Below are 20621 nucleotides of genomic sequence, written 5' to 3' on the forward strand. Positions count from 1 at the left end.
GGGTGTCTATAAGTTTTGGCCTGTGTTCGATTTGGGGGATCACAGCTATACCACCACATGCAGCCACGTTACCTGACTGAAGCTAATTGGTGATCGGTACAATTAAAAAGGTACAATGGAGAAGTACAATTCTGGTTTGGACACAACATTTTATTGAATCAAAGGATGGTGAAGCACTGGAACAGGCTGCCCAGCGAAGTTGTGGATGCCCCATCCCTGGAAGTGTTCAAAGCCGGGTTGGATGAGGCTTTGAGCAACCTAGTTTATTGGAAGGTGTCCCTGCTCATGGCAGAGCCGGGTGGAAGCAGACAATCTTTAACGTCCCTTCCAAACCAAACAGATTCTGTGATTTATGAAGTATGCATGCAGACACAAAGCCCTGCTTACACATTGGTTGCTGGTCAATCATAAACTGATACAAACTCCTCAGAATATTCAAGATGTCTGTGCTTAAAATCCCAGAGCAGCTAGTGCACTTCCTGCTTCCTTGCAACCCCATCAGGACTCTAACATTGGTCCCACAATAAATAGGACTATAAAAAAGCTGTACATGACAAAAGAGGAATTTCTTCAGCACAAGGAGCATTGTCATGATTCAGCATGTCTCACATCCATAATTTATCATGATAACAGGAGAACAATACTACAGGTTGTTCTGGGGTAGGGGAGCAGATTTAGCTTTACAATGAGGAATTGCAAAGAGATAAATGTCATTCCCTGCTTAAGAATATCAATGGAAGAGACATGCCATGCATTCTCAACCCTTGATCTGCCTACACAGTAGGGAAAAAATGCCACCAGAAGGAGTCTCCTAAAGCACACCTTCTTCCTCTCAGCCCAGCTGCCTCTCTCCCTTTGCTAAGATTCACCAAGTGGTAGGATAACACCCTGTTGTCCTCTCTTCTCTGATCCCACACACACTGGTTGGGATATCCAACACCTTATGATCATGTACTAACAATTCCTTGTGACAGGAGCTAACATGCTGAGAACATGCAAGTGTGAATGATGAAACGGGTTCCAGAATTAAAGCTAAGGAGGATACTACAGGTTCTCTAAGGCAAAAAAGTGTCAAAAACACCATTAGAAAGGGTATGTGGGGAAACAGGCAGTAAATGAAGCATGTTTGATTAGTTTTAATAGATGGAAACTGCGGAAGTACAGTAAGTAACACATTTGTGAAGGATAATAGCAAGTCATAAGATCATCAAATGAGATGGTTTCTGAAACTAGTATAAACCGTTTCTCCAATAGGTGTCAACACAGGAAAACAGCAATACAAAGATCACCTGAGAAGGAGCCAAACATGCTCTGTTGCAAATGATGATCCCGGTGAGCCAGTATCCTAAAGATTAATAAAATAATAGGATTATAGTTCCTCAAAAGTTTGTTTGCTTGGGATGTTTGCAAAGCTCACTCAAACTGCGCTGTAAAATCTGTAGTCGCATAGTATCTGAACGGCATCTGATTTAAAATAAATGTTTGAACTTGCATAATTTGAATTTGAATGTAGAGCCTTCCTGTTAGTGGTGGCATATATTAGGAGTACTCAGGACAGGAGCAAAAGGGGTATGGAGGAACAGAAATAACCACCCTGAGATAACCAGTTGTTAGTACATGAAGACAAGGGAGCGAGGGAAAAACCTTTTAAATGTAACTGCATTGTTTAGATGACACTGAAAAAAGCTGCACCCTTCACCACGTTGCACTCACTTAGTGAGCTGCACTCACAGGGGAGCACTGCTTTTAGGCCAGAGCTACATCCTGTCTGGCCATCAGGGACCCTGGGCAGAGCTGACTTGGGGTTGCTTGTAAAAGGTCACGTAGACAAACCTGCCATGGGGCTGTACTCTCTAAAGTCTGGAAACAGCTCATGATTTTGTTTAGATTCTGACAAAAGATGACTTGTTGGGTTCTCCAGTGTTTCACTGGGATGAGTCAAACCAATGAAGAAAGAATGAGGATGGTGACAAGCTGATAGTCAGCTTAGAAAGAGAGAAATCAAGGTGGCTAGATGCAGGGAACATCCAGAAGCTGAGGTTGCTTCCCTCTTCCATGCTCACAGAACTTCAAAGCTTCCTATGCCGCTCACAAGTAACAGTTTTTGTTTACAATTTATGAGTTTTAGTACACCTTCTGCTTCTTCTGGACATCCCAATTAAAGCAAATTCCAGAATATTCTGCCTTCTGTTTAGATACAGACTTTGTGATTGCAGTCTGGATCTATGCCATTTGTAATCTAGATTCCTGCAACATGCTCCACAAAAAGTTATCGTTCAGAAACTTCAGCTGCAGAAAGAAATGGCTGCTGACTTCACAGCAGAACTCAATGGAGAGCTCGTAGTAGGAGCTCCTTGCACTTAGAATTTACTTCTTAGGTTTGATTTCTTACTTTTGTCCCTGGTTCAGTTTGTCTACTCCCTGTATTTCTAGATTTTGTAGCAGTCAGTCATTCAGCCCCTACAGAATGCAATCCTTCCCAAACTACTTCTAAACATCAGCATGAGTGTTTCCTCCTCCTAGAACAGCAATGTGACACTAAATAGTCTCTTTCCAAAGTTTTTTTTTTAGACCAAAATAAAGTCATGGGGGTTTGCAGTTTGATCTGGACAGCTCAGTTTAACCTTTATGTGGCAACAGGGAAGGAAGTGGCGAGGAGATTGAGCACTCCATGTGTATCATTAAAAAATGCTTTTGCCACTTGTCCTAGTTAGGACAGCTGAGATCAGTTCATCATGGTGGGTGTAACCCAAAACTGTATTCTATAGCCTTCCATGTCATTTCCCAGAAACTAGACTATTGTTGTCAATAGACTATTCGCACCCTCTGCCCATAGAGCATGGTGGGTGTAACCCAAAACTGTATTCTATAGCCTTCCATGTCATTTCCCAGAAACTAGACTATTGTTGTCAATAGACTATTCGCACCCTCTGCCCATAGAGCCTGACTCCTCAGGCTATAAACTAGGTGTTAAGAGGCCTGTGAGATAGAAGGATGTTTCTGTCCTCACACCCTTTGTGAACTCCCCGCCCTGAGGAGAGTACCAAGCATTCCTGCCTGAACTGGAGGATATATAATCTTGGAGTTTTGGAACATTTTTGGAACCCACTCGTGGGATCCAGAGGAAGGCTGCATCTCATCGCTCTCAACCAGACTTAGACCACCACTGGACTGCGATCACCAGTTCTGGCCAGACTGCAGCAGCTCTCCCACCAGCAGGTTCTTCCCCTCTCCCTTTACTTTGGACTCAAACAGGGCCCAAGGAACACCACTTTGTTCAGGCCCCAGGGTACTGGGTCATACATTTGGGTTTTTGTGGGTTGAGACCAATTGTTTGTTTGTATTATTGTACTTACTGTATTATTTTAATAAATTGTTATTCTGACTTATAATCTCTCCTTTGAGTTGGGTTCATTCCCCCTGCTGGTTAACTTTTAAACCAGGACACCACTACAGTCATCCAAGAGGTAGATGTAGCAGCTTTTTGGCCAGACTCTACTACCAGCAGCATAAAGCAATCACTGAGAAGATCTGTACCAAAATATACAGTATTTACTAGTCTGGCTTCTTTTGACAAATGGATAACTTAATATATGGGTTTTTTTCCTGTTAAGTGAAATCCATAAAATATAAAAGATGTTCACTGGAGTAAAGATGAGTGCATTGGGAATTCACTGGTAGGGAGATGTAATATATTAGCCTTTCCAGCAACAGTGAAGGAGAACTTTACATGCCAAAACCCCTGGAATAAGCAGTAAATGAACATAGTGCTTCTCTAGCTCTGCTGACTGAATTAGGAATTAATCTAGAATATGGTTCAGGCCTGTAGGTTGTGTTTTGGAACTCCACAATCAAGAACCCATAAAGCTATAGTAAACTACTTGTCCTCTCATTCAGGAGAGAGTGAGAGAAACCGGATTTGGGTAATTTTCTTAGGATTTTCAACGTTCTGGTTTTTGTACTTCACTCACGCAACATATACAGACACACACACAGAAAACCTCTTCTTCCAAATTGAGGAATGGTTTCTTAGAGACCTTTTTTCTGTCCTTATATATGTACTCTTTACCCAACTAAAATATTTCTTAAGCATCTGGCAAATAACCGCTGGTACTCTTCTTTCCCAACTGAAAAGAGATTCACTTGACCAGCCTGGCCTCAGCTGGAAGCTCACCACAGATGAGGCTGGGTCTAGCACCCTGGAGTGGGCCAGCTGCCATGCAATATTTCCAGTTCTCCACCCAACATGTCTCCACTGTAAACTATGGAATCACATCACCTCTGCACAGTTTCCCATTGGTCTCATGTGGAGGTCAATAAAGCTATCACGATCCCAGTTATGGGGGCAGAAACTGGAATGCTTTATTGGACTTACAAGTTCATATATAAAGGGCTTAAGGTCTACATATTCAACAGGAGGCTTGCATATTCACTGGGGCAGAACTATTACAATTAGGGACTTTACAGGGATGAGGTAAAGGGGAAATCCTAAATTACAAAATTTTGGGTCTTAGCACTTACATCATAGGGGGAAACCCATCTTATCTTGGGGGAATTCAGGTTTACAGAATGCAAGGGTCCAGGGAACACAAAGTGAGAGATAAGGTACAATAGGTCTTCTGCACAGGTTTGATGAGATCAGGGTATGGTTTCTCTGGGCTTGGGCAGGACATTCCAAACATGCCGGTTCTGAATGCCCAGTGTTTGATAACAACTGCTGAAAATGACTGTGGTATTCACAAACCCATTTTCTTCCAAAATGTATTTTTTTAGGGATGAGTAGGATGCTAGGGCTGCCCATGCAGAGATGCTGTGGTTCAAAATTAAATCTCATGCCCCTTCCAATTCCCTGTGCTCACTGGCTGTGCAAACACAGTGGAAGTGGGGCATCCCAGTGTAGCAAGTACAGCCCAGCCCAGCCCTGATAATTTAAGAGTGCAGTTGCAAGCTAACCCCTGATGAGTTAAACCCAGACATTCAACCAAATAATCAGGCCAACAGACCATATTCCTAAATTATCACAGGGCAGCTCCAAATCTGTCACATTCAGTTTCTTTTCTGACATGTAAAAGGCCAGAAATATCTTTCTGCAGCAGCACAAGTAACCTCATTGGGTATTAGACTCATTTCAAGGAACTCGGGAATTATCCAGTGGGGACCACAGCTTCTGTTGATGAAGCTCAGTAATCTCAGGAACTATAAGGTAGGGGGTATAGTTGTGTTGCCTACAGTTAGAAATTCAGTAATAACTGATTGCTTAGCTCCCTACCTGCCTAAATCACTTCCCTCGCCCCGTCTCTTTATGTTATGAGGGTTTCCTACTTGGGTTCTTGTTAGCATCAATGCTGTTGGTAGAACAAAATGAAGCACTGCAAACTCCTCTTAATGTATGTACAGAACAGTGTTTCTCAAGTCACCCGGGTCCACTGGGAAACTGCAGCCCACTAGAATGAGGTTCTGCCCTGACTTCATTCCAGAAGAGGGACTTTTTGAGGGAGAATGGAAGAGGAAAAAAAATGTTGCTTTAACAGTCACTTACAGCATCAGTAGCGATGGTAGTAGGTGAATGTACAATGGAAAGGAAGTCCCGGGTGATATCTTTTCACTTCTGTAGTGTGAAACTTTAGCTGCAAGGAGAATCAAAGTTTGATTTTAACAAAAGATTCCCAGGTTACAGAATATGCTTCCATTCAGATTAGGAGAAAGTTTCTCGGATTTTAAAATATTTTATAAAGAAAATTTTTGGGACATAGTCTGATTAGATTAAAAACTATGCTTTCAATACGAATAATTTGTTTGGATTTTGATCCAAGTATTTCATGTTGCAGTATAGCCTGATTAGATTGAAAACTATGCTTTCAATACGAATAATTTGTTTGGATTTTGATCCAAGTATTTCATGTTGCAGTATAGCCTGATTAGATTGAAAACTATGCTTTTAATACGAATAATTTGTTTGGATTTTGATCTAAGTATTTCATGTTGCAGTATAGTAAATAAAGGCTATACTGCAACATGAAATACTTATACTGCAACATGAAATACTTAGAATTTTTTGTCCAAAAAATATGTAAAAGACGTTTACTGAATTACCAGAACTTTTACTTCCACTTCACATTTTTCTGAAGCATTTTTAATTTAAGAAAAAAATAAAATTCCCCAAACCTCTTCAGTTTACAAAGGAAGATGGTCATTATGGTCATTACCTCATTACCAGTATTCCTACTAGACACCTCCCTTGCTGACCCCACCTGTTTTTCAGTTACGCCTTCACAAACTGTGCCATTTTTTGCCCATAGATCTTTGACTGAATACCCACAGTAAGGTACGTTTTGTTCTGTTCTTATTCTTACCGAGTGTCAGAGGTTTATTTTGCCTCTTGTTGACAGCAGATCACATTAAATTACAAAGAACAGTCCAGGACCAAAAGTGCATTCTTTTTCACTTCTGTTCTGAAAAGTAACCATAGAATGGAGTTATGCAATGCAATGACATATTTCTTCCTAGTGATTTTAAGGTCAAATATACTCAGTCTAATGTAAAGAGTGTTTTTTAAAGTGTTATTATATCTGTTAAGCTACTGCAACTTGCAATTTAAAGGTCATGATATTCCTTCTCAATCAACAGTACTCCTAATGTACCCTTAGTTTTGACCAGAAAGTCCCTTTCTTTCAGCTTAGGGTTTCAGGGGTATCTATGTGAATCACATTAAGGAATCAGTTGGGAAGAACAGAATCTCTCACTTAATTTTAAATATTGTGTACATTCAGAAATGCCCTACTTTGCACACAGGCTTTACATCTGTGTGAGGGATTTGCATCAGTGTGACTAAATTAATTTTGCTGCATCATTGCATATTTGCTTAATGTCAACAAGGCCTTTACTGTTGGCTATGCTGAACTAACAAGAATAAAAAAGTAGCATCGAAAACTCTCTTTAAGGTCGTTTGAAGATAGGATTCTGACTATACATACAGGGAAAATAAGAAGGGTTTGTTTGCTTTTATATATTGCTGCTTTTACAGAGTTGGTTTTCAATGAAGCAAAGCTTATTACAAAACACAAAGTCTGTCTATTTGAGCCAAAGGAGCATGCTACAAATTTCCTGGCAAAAAGATAAAATTATTCTTATCATAGGTACTAAAATTTTTATTTGCAGTAGCAACTTGTTAGTAAATAAAATGTTTGCCTCTTCAAAAGTCTCTGAGCTATTTCGAGTTTCTCTCTTGTTGTGTCCCAAATGTTGTCCCCACAACTAAATTAGCCCCACAGTAGAAAACAGGCACCAGGACCAGCTGGAGCCAAACCAACTCTTATGTTTTATTATGCAACTTCTCTGAACAGCCCTGAATAGAGGGTGGGACAACAAAATAGAGGATAAACAAGTCACAACCCCGTGTAAAACCACAGTGGATAGACATAAGACTGTGTTATTTGGAATAACACCTTCCAAGCCCTCCATCTATCTATGTCTGGACAGACATCAAGACTGCTGCACATAAATTTCAAGGCTCTTGCCTTGCCTCTCAGCTATGAAAGCCTTCTTTGCCATAGGAGGCATGGCAATATGACTCATTTGAGCCCCAAGCCTTAAGGGATGAGATATTCCAAGCTTCTCTCCAATTTTTTCTTTCTGCCATCACTATTTTTGGTATTAATTCTTAGGGGATTATATGACAATGAAACTATTCATGGTATTAATTCTTAGGGTATTATATCATAATGAAATTAAAGGGAATGGAATACATATATAGGAACTTTGGATAGATAATATCTAAATCTCACACACTTTACTCTCGGTTACCTCAAGACATTTATGGATCTAGGCAAATACTGAAGATCTAAGAGCATTTCCTTCTCAAATTCCTTTTGTTTGGTTAGTATCTGGCAGAGAAGGGTGAGAGACAGGCAAAGTTCACTTTGCCTTTGCTTTTCCACATGCAATTTCCAGCTATACAGAAATTCTTTCCTGGGGTTATGATACGACATACAACTCTTTTGGCAGCGTGCCAGTGATGACATGGTGCCACTTTATCTGCTCAAATGTTCAGTCATGGCCTGAACATAGCACTGCTTTGTGTTCCAGCTTTTTTGATGGAGCAGGAGGTTATCGTTCTTTGGTTGACTGCTGGAAAGAAAATCTTTAAAAGTCAATGACTATGCCAGTGGCAACTCTACTGTTCCATCACAACAAAGTTATAGAGCATTGATGATAAGATGATGCTCACTTCTCAACTTTTCAATCATACTCTCCTCTTGATTTAAAATAAAGAGATGATTCTTAATTGCATCTATGATCAAAAACAGTATTTTACAGTCTAAAAAAGAGTACATAAGGTGACAAATATTACTCTAATTACTAGAAGCTGAGATGCACACTTGTGGTTGTTGGTTCCATGCCATCTCTCTCAAAATATCTCAACCAAGTGGCCATTTCTGGAAAGACCCTGAAGTATCACAACCAACTCCTTCAATACAGTGGGCTAAAGAAGGATTAGTTGTAAGATCAGAGGCCTGTGGTTCCCATAGATCAATAGATGTCTATTGATTTAGGATGTTACATGACTGGGGCAGTCCATTCTCTGTGTCCCTCTGACAGATTTGAGAGGAAAGTGTACATGCTAAAACTTTTACATCCTGCTCCTTTTCACTGGTATATCAATCAGTAGAACTTGAGATTTACATAATCAAAAATACTGCATGCTGGTACACTGGCAAAATTGAAGGGCTTAAGACTGATACAAACTGTTGTATCTGTTGACTTGATTTATTTAAAATTTGTAATATTAATAGAGGAGTGAAAATGAGGCTTCAACTGTGTTGGTATGAACCTTTGGAATTTCTGTTAAGGAGAGAAAAACAGATGTATATCAGGCATATTTTAGTTGTATTTCCTATGAAACCTTTAATGTGCTGTTACACCTTTTAGAAACGTTTCAACCAAACACTGTCATATTCTGTCCCTTTTAGACTGGAACCTCAATACATATTTTTGCTAATGTTTGGAGCAGTGTGAGCACTGTGCAGCCATAAAATACTGTGATAAAACACACTCCTTCACTCACACATGTATTTCCATCCTAAATCAAATGTAAAGCAAGCAGAGTTTGACCTTTAATTGGAGAGCTTTGTCAAAAGAAGTCATGTATTACAGTCACAGAAACCTGATCTCCAGATCTGTGGAGCTGCATATTTATGATTTTCCAGTGTTTGAATAGATTTTAAAATAAATCAGTCTGTAAATATAAGGGAAAATCTAACTGCAGCGTTATAAAGTTGTGCTATGCAGCAGTCCAAATTTGTTTTCTTCATGACTCTGTAGAACTGAGGGCAATATGTAATTAATATCTAATTTATTTCTTGTGCTTCTATTAAAAAAGTCATATTCCAAGGGAATATTTTAGTAATCTACATTATAATGAATTTTAATATATTTTTGAAGGCATCATTCAACATTTCAGCTAGGATCAAAGGTTATGCATCAGAGACATACTCTGGAATTAAAGACAGCTGGATTGACTTTAATATTCATCTTTCTCTCTCTCTCTCTGTCTGTCTGTCTGTGTGCATATATATATATCTCACATACTTCCCTGGGAAAAATAGCGAATATGTAGCTCTGTTTGCATTTGCACAGAAATTGCATTTTCTTGTCCCATGGGCTTGTTGTGAGGGACCTCAAAGACTGAGATATCTCACATACCGTTGTAATTAGATGTCACGCAAAATAAGCAGCAGGCAGATATCCTAAATATTAAAATGAAGTTGGAACTCAGAAGTAATTTCTAATTTGCCATTAGTGTTGTCCAGTAAAAGATTAAAATAATGAGAATGTAGCAATTTTTTTCTTGGTCTCAAGTAATAACTTGGTGTATTTTGCTCTCACCTTCAACACACATAATTTTCATTTCAGATATTGACCAAAACAAAGTTTTCCGAAGTTATGACTCCTACAGAGATTTAACTGTATTATGGAAAACATAGCAAGGATACTTAAAACTCAGATTATTGGCAAATATGGCTCAGCATAACTCTACCAAAGTTCCAGAACTAGACCAAGCTGGAATTCCTGACAGTCTGTCCTAGTGTTCCTAATCATAGTTTCAAAGTTACTGAAAGCTTAGTTCCCCTTTACAAAATACATAATTTCATTTCTAAGTTTCTGCTTGATTAATCACAGGTGAGTGACAAACTGAAAATTAATGTAAAGCCAGACCAGAATAGTACCAGTATCAAGAAGTGAACACAATTTTCCCTTGAGAAAATTTAACAACCAAAATAGGAGTGGTCAAAAATGTACATTAACCTAAAAAACCCCACTGTTTTCTGATAAAAGGAGATAGCTATGATAAAACTGCGTAACAGCATAGTCAGAAAATAGGAGTGATCAAAAAATGTACATTAGCTTAAAAAATTCCACCATTTTCTGCATAACAGCGCAGTCAGTTGTCCACTGATTTGTAAAAGATAAGACAGAAGTTGCTTTAAATTATTTATAGTTATCTAATAAGCCAGTGCAGAATTTTTCTATTTTGTAATTTTCTACAGTTTTGCCCAGATATGAATGCTAAATAGCTCAAGGTAATGATTCCTGCTCTTGGCACTGGCATAATGCCAGGCCAACACCGTTGACAGTTTTGTGTGCATTTGTTAATGTTTTTTCTTTCATTTTCCTATCTATTTTTTCTTACATGCATTCTTTTCTATCAAAAAAAAAAATAATCAGTTATCAGTATCTGCCTTTCCAGAACCTGCAGACAGTAGGAGCCTTCACCTTCCAATAATTTACTGTTAATATTCCATTTCAGTCTTTTCATTCCTTTACTCACATTTTGCCACACTGGACTGCCTTCTACCTAATGTTGCTGCATTCCTGTTGCAGTCTTTAAGACTTCCCACCAGTGTTCTGCTAGGTGGGAAATCTGTGCTGACTGCCATATAGCAGTCACATCCCAACAGCATCACGGGCTTGTGTCAGTTCAGAGCCGTGCAGGAGTCATGTCAGATATACCACACTCTTCTTATTTGATTGCCTATGATGTGCCATAGCTGAGGCACAGGGTTATATTAAGAAAAATGCCTAAGGACTTTTAGAGGCAATAGAGGGAGTTGAAGAAAACCAGTGTTTCTAATAAAAGAGAAGGGTCTCTTCCACTTCATAAGGTAGAGGAAAAAAGAGAAACTGTGTTAATGATATTTCAAGCTACTGAAATTTGAGTGATTCAGACTTACAAGCGTCCGGGGATTGCCTCTCTTGTACGTGTTGGTCTTGGTGAAAGCAGGATTTCAGTCCTTCCCTCTTCAGGCTGCAGTCCTGTGGCCATCACCATCTTGGCAGAGGCTGGAAATGCTGTAATCAGGCAGTGGAAGGAAACAAGGCAGATGTGCACCTACACTTTGGGTTCCATGAGAGCTGGTGTATTGGAACTGAAGAGTACCGAGAGCTTTTGGGCTCTCTCTGTAACCTGCTCAGCCAAGGATGTTGTTTCATGTTGTGTTAAAAGTCCTTCCCCTCAGGTTGCATAGGGAGCAAGGTTTAGCTCAATGGGGAGGAGAGGAAAACAAAGTGACAGCCCAGGTAGGAACACTCCATCTGTTTGGCCAGGCTAGAGCCTGGAGATCATAAAGGCAGAACACATTTCAAGCAGATTTCTCTGCAGCAGGGAAAGAACTGCTTTAAGGCTTAAGGTAATGGGCTGTTTTTAACAGATTCTAATCTTAACACAAAATGGGGGTGAAAGGAAAAAAAAAAAGATAAGAAAAACCTTATTTGACCAACCTGTAATTCTTTTCCAACAGACTTAAAATATTTAGGTGCAAAGAGGTATCCCTTGCTAGCCTTCCATATCCTGAATGTGGAAATAAATATAACTTGCCTGTAGTGGTTCACTCCAGTACATCCTTAAAAAACTGGTTGCTCTCTGTTTTGCTTGATAATAATTACATATAAATATTAAAACCAAAACAGAGACACAATAAAATCTGCACACAAAAGTATATAGCAAGAGGGAAGAGTAAATCATGCTGATTGGATGATATAGAGTAACTGGAGAATAAGATATTTCCATAATTTTATTATTTGCAATCATATGGAGAGACATTTCAAACACAAAAAATTCCCTGTTTTTTAGATTTTGTTCCAGAGCTTGCTATTACAGAACAGTTTCCTAAAGACCAAGTAAAAATAAGCTAAAAAAAATAAATTATTACTTCATGGTATCCGTTGAAGAATTTTGCTTAATATAATGAGAGTAGGCTGCCATCCCCTTACATAAAAATATTACCTATGCCAAGGAAAAAGAGCAGACATAGTAGTTAATACACCATCTATTGTTCTGATATTCACTGAGCATCCCATAGAAATTAGGTACATTTCTATAAAGCCACCACAATTTCTTTTTCCATTCAGCCACACTAGTGCAAACTGGCATGTTGGGGGCGAGTTGATTGTGCACCTTTGGCTGTTTGTATCCAAACATAAAATGAGTTGTCTTGCAGAATGATATAAGGGGATTTAACTTTGCTGAGTCAAATTTCAGTAGAATAAAAGATCCAAAGGGTCAAATGAATTAAAGATGCTGTGTCACTGTAACAAAACTATATTGCTAAACAAGTTTTGGATAGAGTTTGAGATTTCAAATGCTTCTTTATTTCTGTGGCAACATAAGCCACACCAAATCTTTTAAACCCTTTAATAAAGATAGAAAAAAAAAGGGGGGGTGAAAAGAATAAAAATATTCAGAATTAGGAAAATTAAGGTTTTCAGTTTTTTAAAAAAATCCAATTTTGTTTTCCTGTTAAAAGTCTATGTGAGGAAAATACCATTGCTTAACAGGCTTAAAGACACAGTAAGAAACAAAAAGTTTTGGATTTTTTATTTCAGAAGAGAGAGTTATTCAGTTCACTGACATGGGCTGGAACTTCTGGCTGACCTGTTGTTGGAGTCCAGTCATTCCCTGGAGAGACAGGCAGTATGGGCACCAGAGCTGCAGGGGAAGGAAACTCAACCTCTCTCTGTGATGCTGGCGCTGAACAGCAAATTCACTGCTAGGAGAATTCCAGGACAGCATATTGTCTGTTGGTCACACAGACACATGGAAACTGCAGCAACATCCTGCTGTCTCTAACACAGCTTTTTGGAAGCTGTTTATTAACAGTGTCTTGGTAGCTCTCCAAAGGACATCTCAAGAATATCTCAAGAAAGTTTTTCTTAAACAGAAAGCAAAGAAAAACACAAATGAAAAAGGAGAGAACGAGGGAGGGAAGGAAAAACACAAACCAAGCTGCTGCACTTCTGCTGCTTGCCTGTTTTTCTTCAGTTTGGGTCAAATTAGGCATCCTTGCAGCACAAGATTGGGGGCACCAGAGAGGAAGAATAGCCCATCCATTCACGATTTAGCTGATTGGTGAGGCTTACTCTACAGTATATCTATTTTGTCCCTGTGACAGTAAAGCAAGATAGTTGGGTCTCGAAGCACATCCTGCCCTCACACACCCCCTCTCCCTTGCAGTCTCTGATAGGTAATGTGGTTTGTCCTAAGATAAGAACACCAGGTGGGAATTGCAGGAGGCACTGTTTGGATGGTCACATAATTAATGCATTCCAGAGATGGGGGAGCTGTGATGATTGTCATTGACTTTGATACACATTGGCCTGTGAAAGGGTATAAAATGCAGCTGTGGACTAGGCCAATTGATCTCCCAAGATTGCAGGCAGCTTCCAGATGGATCCTACCCTAGCAGGGATGCCTGGAGCGTACATCCAGCCCTAAGATGGGAACACTCACTTTTGGATGGTTGAGTAAAAGCACTAAGATCCAGCCGTATACAGAGATAAAATCCTAAAGTAGCTCCATAGGTGCTTTGCTGCTTTGTAATTGTGCTTTCTGCAAGGCCAAAGGCTCTAAACTGGCACATTTCCAGTTGAACCTGGTTATGTTATAACCCTTTAGGTCTGATCATATTATACACTGCATTGGCAATATTTAGATACTGTATTAGCAATGAATCTAAGTATAATAATCCACATAATCAGTGTCATACTTCTCACACTTGACCAAGAGTCTTCTCTCTACTACTCTGTCACAGTCCCACTGAGTCTAGTCTCACATTTTTCATCTTTACTGCCCATGATTTCAGCATAGTCCTTGGGGCTTATCACTGGGTCTTGTTTTCTTGAAAAAGCTGTCATTTTGTGTTTAATTTTTACTGATCTTTGCAAATTGTTTTATGTAACAATCTGAACTGTACACTGATCACCTTGAACTACTTAGAGAGCATAGGCCTTGGCACAACAAGATCTGATTTTTCTTGTTTGCAAGGACATGCCTTATCTTCTCTAAGGAATGAAAGTCTGCATAGTGGCCACTAAAGATATTAGAATGCTTTTTCTGAGATTAAATTTATTAATGTTTTTGTCTTGTCTAAACAATAAGAAATTGTATAGTTCAGGACTTTTTACTTGACACACATTCCCAAGGGAAACTAGTGTAAAACAACTCAGACATGTCTGACGTGTCTGTCAGGCTTTAGGGAAAATGTGCTGCAGTTAAAAATTCTGGTGTCTTCTGTGACAAAAGATAAATCTTGCAAGTTTGGTGCAAGGACTTAAAATCTGATAGAAGACAGCTTTTGTGTCAATGACATGTTGGTTTTATCCTCATTAAATAAGTATGTGAAAGCTCATGGTGCATGTTTAATAAAGATGACTTTGGTTTCAACAGCAAACTTTCCTAAAAGGTCTCATTTGCTATGAATGGGAATCTTCTACCATAAGCTGTAAGAGGTCTAGGCAACCAAAAGGAAAGCAGGGGTCTGCCCTGCTCTGGTCCCAGCATCCTAGATGTCCAAATCAAGAGTACAGAAGACAGTTATTCAAATGCACTGTGAAGAAATTCTCAGGCAGATATACTGGATCCCAAAGCTGTGCTAGATGAGGAATGGGGTCAGGAGGAGGAACTGGGGAGGTAGGGTGGTCCAGTCAGGTAGATTGGAAGCAAAGAGTGTCATACTGGGGAATGAGCAAACAGCTAACCAGACTGGGAGATCAGGAGCTGGGATCTACTGTGACTTCCTGTAGGAGAATGTGGGGTCCTGGGATGAAGTGGGGAAAGCAAAGGACAAGGATGGCAAGAGGCTGGAGGAGACACAGTGGGTTACCTTATATCTGGAATCCATCTGATTACCTGTCACCCCAGCCAACAAGCAAAACCTCAGTTTGTGTTTCTCACCAGGGACCATCAGCAATCTTCTTCTGGGAGTGCTTTACTCAGAGGATGACAACCCCTGGCTGGTAGTGGCACTCTATTAGCTCAAGTAGCAGAAATCTGTGCAGATAGTGCAGTTGTTAGTCTGCCAAGGAAAATGAGGTACCGTGATGAATAAAATTCATCTCTTTCCAGCTTGTTTTCATTTGTCTATCTTTTTTATATTTAAAAAAATAAATAAAGAATTTGTTAAAGAACATTACTGAGATTGCTAAGTAAAGCAATTGAAATAGGAAATAGCAGAATCAAATAAATTATGTTTATTCTGTTTAATTAATTTTTCCTAATGTGATATTAGGAGCTTATCTCTCCTGCTTATCCCATTGTGGTCTAATAAGTAATTAGTCCAAACTCATTTAGAGCAGAGAATATGCTAATACAACATAAATATTTCTTCCAGTGTGCCTTTTTTCGTGTCTTTGCTACACAGGCTTATTTTGTGCTCTCTATGAGTTAGTACAGTGGAAAAACAAGAATACAGCTATGCAGTCACCCTGATTTATCTGTTTTAGACATTGTGCCTGGTGGCCTTGCATTTAATCTCAGTTGGTTTTTAGGTTGTGCACTCTGGTCACACACTCTTTCCATCTCAGTGTGCTATCTACAATATTTTGAAAGTGACTTATGGAACAATAATGCCATGGTAATTTCCTCAAATATCTACAAAAAATAAAGGACCCTTTGCTCATTAAGAGGAGTGGCTTAACGCTGCCTAAGAGGAAAATGAAAAGCTATTAATATTTTTCAGAGGAAAACAGGGGTCCATATTTGCATCTTGGCTCATATTCCCTCTCTCTTCGAAACAAGCCTTGATGTTCCAGCTTATGTAAGCTATGGCTGAACCTGCCAGATCAGTCTAGAGAGACAAGGTCTTGTATCAGAAGTTATTGTTTTCAAAGGTTAAATTAATCCAATATTACTCCAAGAAAACGACTGAAATTGTTCAAGAGTCTTAGCTGTTCCTAAGGTTTGCAGCTGCTCCACCCAGCCGACAGCCTGTGCAAGAGCAAAACTGCAGCTGGAATCTGAATGAGAAGTCATTTATTAGCAGATTACAACAAAAGGTGTGCATTGCCCAGTTGTTCTCTCTGGTGGGGGCTCTCAGTGTGGAGCTGGCGGTTGTGGCTGCAGGACCAGAATGTGGGGAGGAGGCAAGGCAGGGCAGGGCAGGGCAGGCAAGCATGCCACTTGCTTAATTTTGTCCTGAGTTAGTGCTGGGAGCTTATCTCCACCTCTTGTCACTGCCCGGCCTGTTATAGTGAATTAACCCAACCTCATTTACATCAGAGAATATTCTAATACAGTCTAAGTATGTCTTCCAGTCTATAATTGAATGCTCTAATTATATAACAAAACTGAATGTCACAATGTAGATTTGCTTCATCACAGCTGTGTTCTGGGACCCATGACCTTCAGCTTGATGCTTCCACTGCATGAAGGCAGGATACTTGAACACATGATCTCACCCAAGGAACGACATGTTGTATGATTACATACAACATGTCTTTGTATTCCTGGTGAGGCTGGTATGAGCTATGGTTTATATCCCCTTGCTGCTATCAGCCTTGCAAGCAGCAAGTGATCCAGGCAGTGATATTTCAGTCAAGGTTTTTGATTCCAGGAAATAAGCCTGTTCTTCAATGCATCCCCATTGAGAAAAGTGTGGACATGCACACGAAACTTTTCTTCAGTAGGTGCTTAAAAAGAGGGCACACATTTAAGAGCCCCTCCTGTGAATAAGGCTTTTTACTTCAACTGCTATGTACCAAGAAATACATATGGGCCCTGGTGGACTGACTCCCAACTTTATATATATATATATATATATATATGTATGTATCTATGTATGTATATATGTATAGATACATAGATAGTTACAGTTACAGTTATTTAACTTGGAGAAAAAGAACAACCTCATTTTCAAAATGAGGTTAAACCTCTGTGAAAATAGTGAAAAAAAATCTCATTATGAAGACATATAAGAAACAGCGATGCTCCTTTATGGAGGCAGATATCTAAAATAACAGCAGTCTGTACTCAAAACACAGACACAGGCTGCTGCTCAGGACATAGGAATATATATAGCACAAGAAGGTGGAAAAATTTCATGAGCTACCATTGAGGAATCTGGGCTATGTGTGGGCCTGATATTATGAGAAAAGTAAAAGAAAGCTGAGAACAGACTGTAGAGATTTACTTTTTTAAAGAAGCATATATTTAGTGGGCTTGTGTTAAAACTTGGCTAAGAAAATGTCTGGGAATTGTAGCAGAAACAATATATCCTGAATATATTCAACGTAACAGGAGTCTGTGTGCCCTGTTATATCAAGGGCATCACCTCCGATCTAAGCTCAAGCTTAATAAGCTGAAGCTGAAACAACTTGGTAGATGATGCAAATAAAAAAGGATTACTTATTTTATAGATATTAGTAACCTTGCAGATCAGCACCAGATTGCACACCCAAATATTTATGGTTAAACAGCAGAACTGTCTCTAATGCAACACAGTTTGATTAAAGATCTCTCATTCAGTCTAGGTAATGAAAATGAACCATCGTTGCTTATGACACAATTGAGCTTCAGATACCTTTGAAGATACATGAAAGGCAAAGCCCTTTTAATCAGAAATCATGTAATTTCCACTGTGGTATGTCTACCTGAGTCCCACACCTGCCAACTCTTCTTGGCATAGACTTTCTCCCCCATCTGTCATTACATGGCAGTGCCTTGGCAACAGGTCCCTGGCTCCTTGAAGCATTTGGTGCAGTGCTTTAGCCTGGACATGAGCTACTCTTTGCACCTCTGAAGCAAGACCATTATTTTCCTCCCCTTTGGGAAGGTTCATCACTATTACCTCCAGTGGCAGCTCATAAAACAAGCTAGCTAATGCAAGTTTTGCTTCACAGAGGAAACAAAACAATTATGGAGAACATACTTGATCCTCTTAGTAGCCCTTACGTTATTCTTACCATGGAAGTTCATGTCTTCCGCTCCTTTCCATCATTTGTTCTTGTTTCTAGTGGACACAGTTGAGACTTCTCACCATCATTCCTGTCAGGTGGGCCTTCCTAAGATCTCTAGTAAGTATGCTCTTCCTGACACACATTGGTCTCCACTAGATCATCTTGAGGGGAATTCTTGGGGGCTGCCATTCAGAGTATGCACAACAATTACATCCTGTGCTCCCTGCTGACTCTGGTGAAAGATGAGGTGGTGGGCGGTTCGACCCTGCTGAGACAGAGACCAACAGTCAGACTTTTTAATAAGCACTTTTTTTTTTTGAAGGCATCTAGTTTTCTAGCATCTTTGATATGTGTATTTTTCAGGGTCTATTTTAACCTTGTAATTACATGTAAATATTAATTTTTTTAAATCTTTTTTTCATTCTGGAACTGAATATCTTGAATTGAGTATGAGTAGTGGAAGACTCTCCTATCCTTTCTGTCAGTTCCTTCCTAATTACTTGGAAGTGAGATATAGATAGGACAGGCAAGATGCTCTACTTTCCCAGAATTTGTGTTTTCTAACATGAATTCAATTTTTGGTATTAAGCTTTCAGGGATGTTTGCTTTGGTAGCTTATTTTGAATCCTGTTTGGCTTACTTTTTTGCTAGGTTATGTATCTTCACAGGTTTTTTCAGGTCTATGGCTCAGTAACACAGTACACACCTCCAAGATATGTGCAATACACCCCACAGTATGCTGCTACTTGTGCTGCCTACACAGTAGCTGTGTGGGATAATGCTAAACAGCCCCAGAAAGCAAATGTACCCTGGTTCCACACCAGTGTTCAAAGTGAACCAGTCTCTTACTTAGATAGACTCCCAGATGCAGCCATCCACCCCTCTCTGCAAGGCTGTGATGATGGAGTAAGAGCTGAGTGCTGAAGTTCCTCAAGGCGTTCCTCAGGTTGATGTCAAGTAACCTTAAAAAAAAACCCATCAATGAAGCTGCTGATGAGCAAAGCATGTCATTACCCATGTTCTTTCAGAATGCTTTTTTGTATGAATATCCCTTTTTCTGGGACTGAGTCCTGAGGCTGTTCCCCTGCAATTCTGCATCCATCATCTGTTTCATCTTGTGTGCAATTTGCATCTTCCACTGCAAATTACATCCCCTATAGTATAGGGCAGAGAGGCATTTTCCCAGTCTCACACTGTAGTATTTTAACAACTCCGTGTTTCCCCTCATCAAAATCTGGGGTTTCCCAGGGGTTTTTTTCAAGTTTTAAAATTTCACTTCTGCAGTGACATCATGGGCTCTTAGCATTTCTATTACAACCAAAATGTCTCTCACTGTACTGTTGCTGCTACCTACTGGACTGCAATTTGGTTTTCTGGTATCACCACTGCACCAACAGCAGTCTCTTATAAGGTCAGATCATCTCATGTCACAGAATCTCATGTCAAAGTAGGGCTAACTTTTTGCTACTGACTTCTCTAAAATGCTTTTATTATCTGTATTATCTCTGTTGTACATATTTCCCTATCTTTGCTTTTGATCAGCCCATTTCCTGTTTGAACTACCCACACAGGATTTTTGTAACTTGGTAAACAAGATCTGTGGTTTCCTACCATGGCAGGAGTTTCAGTTTCAAGTGTTAGGCATTTCATATATCTCTGTTCATCTTTTCTTGGACATTATTAGTCAGTGATCTTTTTGCTTGTGTTCCTTTCTGTAATTCCACACTTTTCATCAGTCGTAGCATTATAGAATTTTTATTTCTGAGGTTTTATTTTCTTTATGATTTATTTTCTTTTCGGGCTTACCCAGTTTGCTGTTCTGCCTGTATTGAAGCTGCTGCTTCAATATATCACATTGTTTTCATGAAGCAACAAGGCAAATGTAATGGCTTGCTCCCACTGAGAGGGCCCTGCCCACCCTTAACTCCTTCCAATCTCAACTGCATGTTCCCACCTCCTCCTCATGCTGTGGTGCTCATCTGTCTCTTATTAAAGTAGTTCAGCTAACTAAATTAGCAGAAAGCCAACCAGTTTAAAAAAAACTAATCAGCTTTTGTCAGGTTGGTGAGCTGAAACAGCTCACAGTGATGTTGGACAAGGGCCAGTGCTAGCTCAAGAGAGAGACTAGGAACACCAGGACAGGATCTGGAGAGAGACAGGATCACTTTACACAGATGGCAGCAGCCAAGTTTTACAGAGACTTGGACATACTGGGAAATGTCATACTGGGCATTTTCCCTTTGTAACACTATTTCTCCACCTCACCTACCCTTGACTACAACAGTAACTTAACTCATAGGATCACTGATGACCTGAGCTGAAAGAGAATTCAGGAGGTTCCTGGTGTGTTCACCTGTCCCCTTGCAGGGTCAATGCTTAGCTTAGACCAGGCT

At 39.6% G+C, this 20621-nt stretch overlaps 1 long non-coding RNA gene across 1 annotated transcript; it reads right to left on the reverse strand.

Moving 5' to 3' along the window:
- Nucleotides 1-194: 194 nt before the first annotated feature.
- On the reverse strand, nucleotides 195-18538 carry LOC127469887 (uncharacterized). The gene is made up of 5 exons (XR_007904106.1): nucleotides 18235-18538; nucleotides 11232-15350; nucleotides 6354-6452; nucleotides 5540-5627; nucleotides 195-1345 (listed from the first exon to the last, which is right to left on the reverse strand). It is a non-coding gene; the product is annotated as an uncharacterized LOC127469887 (long non-coding RNA).
- Between the last annotated feature and the right edge of the window lie 2083 nt (nucleotides 18539-20621).

The sequence above is a fragment of the Manacus candei genome, unplaced genomic scaffold (genome assembly GCF_025592945.1).
Source record: "Manacus candei isolate 608988 ecotype Guabito, Panama unplaced genomic scaffold, ASM2559294v1 h1tg000018l, whole genome shotgun sequence".
In the NCBI taxonomy this organism is placed as follows: domain Eukaryota; kingdom Metazoa; phylum Chordata; class Aves; order Passeriformes; family Pipridae; genus Manacus; species Manacus candei.